The following is a 5,802-nucleotide window of genomic DNA, read 5'->3' on the forward strand; positions in this document are numbered from 1 at the left end:
ATCTGCAGAAAAACAAAGGTGCTTCAATGAGTAAAATCAAGTGCTAATGGTGGTATCATTTGATTCGTCTTTTCAAGACGATCTCAACCATATCCTCGCGAAACATTTATTCAAACTACAACGTAGTCGATTTGGAAAAATCAAAAGAGTTAAAATCTAAAAATCTTAAGAACAGGTGCATCAAACCAATCCAAACATTGAAATTAATTATGCAGTGAGTTTCATTGAATCAAGAGCTTCATATTAGTCACAAATTTGATTTGAATTGATGAAGATTTCTACCGGAACGAAGTAGAGAAAATATGCTCTGAAAATTGACTTGCTGAGCTTTAATGGAGACACGATTTGGCTTGCAAATGATCTGGTTAGTTTCAATGAAGGTCAAGGAAGCTAACTGAGTGGAGAATTTGAGTGATTAAGGTGTGGAAATGGAAAAACGAATTTCAAGCTTAAGAGTTCAAATCAAATTTTAGCGGAGTTGTTTTGGCTATCAAAAGCTTGGGAAATGAATGAAGAATGATACTCTATTTATAGCGGAGCTCATGGAGTGCTCATACGTGTGAAATTATGAGAAATTCCTTGAATTCGTGTGAAGGTCGAAGCATGGAAAGTGTGACTTCCAATTTCCTCAAAACTCAACAAAAACCTACGTTTCAATGCACTAAACAACTTCTAGAAGGTTGCTAATCATGTTTAGGAGCAAAAATGCATGCCACATTGGTTTAATTTCCAGTAATTTGAAGATTCACAAAATTGATTATGCATTTACTTTAGGGCTAATGTAACAAGTTTGAGCCAAGACCATTTTAAATTTGCTTGTGTGTTTCTTGATTTTCTTTAAGCCAAATACTCTTCTTATCAAGAAGAATACAATGCAAAAAGAATGAAATCAAATGGATGCTTGGGGAGAAAGTTATGACCATAAGGTTTTTGGAAAAATCTTGAAATTTTAGGCTATGCATTACATCAAACATGTTATGCCCAACTTTTGGTGCACAAAGGGCTTAGGGTTTTTGAAACTAGCGGGATACCCGTATGTTCGCCCAGGTACTAGTGTAGTACGTGCATTTGTTTTCAAAATGTAATAAAAGAAGGTCAAATTAATTTAACCAGCAAATTTTATTGTTTTTATAAAAGACAACAAAATGGTGCCAATATTTTTTGTAAATGTAAAAATTTTAAATGAACAATTTATTTTTTTGGATATAAACATAATTTTTATTTTGCATTATTTATAAAATATTGTTCAGTATATTGATGTTTCTGTTATTATTAACTATTATAAATCAGTGACAAAAACTTTGTATTTATTAACTGCATAAATAATAAAAAAGACATATTTATGTTGCTGATAGGTAGTAGTAGTCTAATGTCAAATCTAATGTTAAATATTTTATTTAATAAAAAAAAAAGATAATAACATAAAAAATGCTAGTGCTAGTAGGGATAGCAATTGGTAGGGTAAGAGTATGGTACATAATATCCACTCTCATAACTACAGTTTAAAAAATTCTCGTATTTCTATTAAAAATTCATGATCAATTATAATTTATCATGTGATTTTAATTTTTTTTAACAATATTCGTAAAAAAATGTAAGATATTATTGTTGAGTTAAGAAATTAACAAACGTTTGTATTAAAATGCGTACAAATCTAATAGTTATGTATTTAATAAAATTAATAGCCATATATGTATATAAAATAAGAAATATATATATGTATATATATATATATATATACACACACACACACACACACATACAATATGCGGGTATGAGACGGGGTGGGACCTAAGGTATCCGTGTCCGCACCATACTCGTTTATTTTAGTGGGTAATTATTGATGCCCATTTTACAGGTTTTTACCCTATTCGTTAATGGTAATTTTTGCGGGTGCCCATTGGAGATGGGTCCAATTGCCATCCCTAGATGCCAGGGTCGGATAGGAAACCTGATACTAAAGTTTTGAATTGTATAAGTAAAGATTAGTGATAAGTGACATATTGGTAATGACAAAGAATAATCATGGAAATGTGATTGGTGCCCAAATGATGTCATGATTCCCTCTTTTTTTTCAAATTTCGTCCAGGGAAATCGATTTCCACAGTAAAATTTTCAAAAAATTTCCTTTTTTGAACTGCTTTGGTTCTTGCTCGATCTCTTACATGTGAAACACAAACACAAGAAACAAAATGCATATTTTTGGATTTTGGTTAGTATAAAACAAGTTAAACAAATATGGGTGCTTGATGGTTGTAACACCCCTTACTAACCCCGCAGCAATTAAATAAGTTTATTCAGAGTACATGAAAATAAGGGTGCCACAATTCAAAATTAAATAAAACATCGTTCAGTTATGTTATGCATTCACTGAGGCAATAGTCATCAATTAAAAACATTTCATGTTAACACAACGGAATCAAATCATACGGATTAAGTTTAACATCTATAAAACTTATCCTCCTAAACATCAAAACATAACCAGAGTTATAAATCATAAACTCTAAACATCCCGTCCCCAGTGTTACAAATATCAGAGCATGACACTTGACGCTATCTAAATAACTGACTCATGAGCTAATCCTCACCAAGTCGAACAACCGCTATCCCCAATATGAAAATGACAACATGTAAGGGTGAGTCTCATCATAATTAACAAATGTTATAAGGCTATAAAGCAATCAGACATTCAGACAAGTTTTATCATCACAAAACAATCAACCATCACATAATTAATAATTATAAACTTGAATACATCTAATCATGTTATAAAAGTATCCATATGTATGAACTGGCACTATGCATGTGGTACCAACATCATCAAATTGGAATAACCCATGACCGATCCAACATCATCAAGATACGGCCCTGCCAGCACAGATTCCACACAATGGGAATCATGCCCTTTACTGATCCAACACATCATCATGGATACAGCATCATCAATGAATATGAATGAATGCAAACATACATGAACATACTTATACCATCGTCAAGTCTATGAGTAACATCATCACATACTCATTTTGTCATAATCATCATCATCATCAAGCATGTATATATACATATATATGCATCATTCAATCACAATCACATCATTAATAATCAAATAGATTATTTCAAAAGGTTCGTTTAGCTCGAAACGACACACAAAACGGACCAACGGTCCAAAAGTTATACTTCTTTAAACTTTTCAAAAACGATCTGTCGCTAACAGCACGTGGCACCAACCTTGGTTCGCGGCGCGAACTGAGCGTCTCAAAACTCCTTGGCCCTCTGCCAAGCACTTCGCGGCGCAAACATGTGCTCGCGGCACGAAACGGGAAAAGGAGTACGCCTTCGCGGCGCAACCATGTGCTCACGGCGCGTACTGAATACATCAAAACTTCCTGGCTTTCTGCCAAGCAGTTCGCGGCGCCAACCCTGGGACGCGGCGCCAACTGGCGATTTTCAGAAACCCCAAATCGCAGAAAAACAGCATTCTGCACATTCCAGACTCATTCAATTCATGCTAGTACGAACTAAAGGAAATGGCATGCACATACAACACGAAATACACATCATAATACACCAATTACGCATCAATTGAGACCATAACAACAGAAACATCATGGATTCAAACATAGGGGATCAAACATCATACAATTTAACTCAATCCCTAAATCTATCATATGACTCAATCAACCCGAATTCTACACCTCTTCAGTATTATCAACCCCTAACCCGATAATAGATTCTAATCAGATAAGTCCCCCCTTACCTTAGCCAAATTCTTGAATGGGTCTTCTTCCTCTTTGGTTCTCCTTCACGTTCTTCAGTTCTCCCTCTTCTCATAACTTCTTGTTTTCACGTTCTAATTTCTTTCCCCTCTTGTTTTCCTTATTTTATGAAACATAAAATAAATTAGTAATGGGCTCCTTCACAATTACACCGCCACCTTACTAATTCCACCACCTGGCCCAATAACTTAACATTTTATAATTTTCCACATAATTCGATAAAATGCTAATTTCTAATAATTAATTTAAAATTTAATTAAATTAATTAAATAAGAATTTTCGGGATGTTACAATGGTTCCCCTCAGAGATGAAGTAAGCACAATACTGAAAATGGATTTTCAAGATGGAACTCTTGACTAATGATTGAGATGCAAATGATGTATGATCTTAGGGTCAAAAATTGGGGTATGACGGCCATTCAAAGTCTACAAAACTCCAAAAGTTCACCCTTTCAGAAATTTCTCCTCACTTAGTCAACCTCAATCTTAGGCTTTGTAAAAGACAGTAAAAAATCCAAAATTCAGTAGTAAATCCTCTTCAATGTTGTGTCCCAACTATGTCAGCCTCAATCTTGGGCTTTGTACAAAACACCAAACACAGTCTGTCAATACATACAGTTTTCAAAACTTATTCCTCAATCAAGTGAGCTTTAATTTTGGGCTTTAAATAAGTAGTATCCTATTCTCCCTAGAAGAGTCACCTTCAGTCTTGGGCTTCATACAAGACATATATATAGTCATCACTCAATAGAGTATTCCCTTTAGGTCAGCTTCAGTCTTGGGCTTTATACAAGACAGAAACATTTCAAAGTCTATTCCGCAGAGAGTCAGCCTCAATTCAAGGCAACATCGAGGGACAAAATTGATGATGAATGAACTGAGGGTAACATTTGCTTTAGGTATTCTCGGAATCGAGGGACTTGACTATTTTGTAACAATAAGAGGCAACAAAGTAATAAGGCAACAAGACAGCAAATCATAAGGCAACAGGCAACAAGAGGGGTTACCCAAAAGTGTGTGTGTGTGGCACAATCAGGTGGTTAGATTCAGTTATTTTATCTTGTAATTAGTTATTCTAGGTTAATTCAAGACTTGCACTCCCTAAGATTACTAACCACGCAGTTTAAAAAAATACAGAAATTAAAGGCAGAATTTAAAAGTCCTACGCTATTACAATAAACACCTGTGGGCAAAAAAATAAAGGCAACAATTATAAAACCTAAACTATTACAATAAACACCTGCAAGGAAATAGAGGCAAAATATAGAAGGAATATAATAAGCCATTACAAGGCTTTGGGGCAGATACAAAATCAGGCAAATGATATCATAAAAAAGGGCAAACCCCAAATGGGGGAACAAGTTAACCAGGTTAATAGAATAAATAAAGGCAAGGCAAATGGTATAAGGCAAACAAAATTTTTTGAAAGAGGGTAAACCCTGATTTTTTTTTTTTTAGGGAATGAAGGTTTTATGAGAAAAATGACACGTTAGTTAATGGACGACACCTACCTAAAAAAACCTAAGGCTACTAGGGTTTCTAAATTAATCGAGGCTAACAAACCTAAAAATTAATTATTGGTTTTTAACCTAATCAATTTTAAAATCGGCTAATCCTGATTACATTACTTATATGAACCCTGAATTAATTTAACTTAACCTAAATTAATTTTATCCTAAATTAATTCCAATTTTTAAACTAATTAAACTAATTAGATTAATTATTTTATCTATTTAAAATTAACTAAATCAATTAAATAAAAAATAAAAAGGGTTAATTTTACTTTTTTTTTAAAAAGTTAGTTTTCAAATGATGTATATAAAAAACAAGAAATTGGTCTGCACCTCAAGAAGCTGACGTGGCACAAATAGCGGGGATTTTAAACCTCCTCTAAACAAACCCAGAAAAACAACAAAAAAATTGGTCTGCACCTCCAATTCTATTCCAAACATAATCAACTAAACCTAAAACCTTCATGAATAATTATGAGCGAAGTCATGCCTATTCTCTAACATATCCATCA

This window comes from Vicia villosa, linkage group LG4, assembly GCF_029867415.1.
Source record: "Vicia villosa cultivar HV-30 ecotype Madison, WI linkage group LG4, Vvil1.0, whole genome shotgun sequence".
NCBI lineage: Eukaryota > Viridiplantae > Streptophyta > Magnoliopsida > Fabales > Fabaceae > Vicia > Vicia villosa.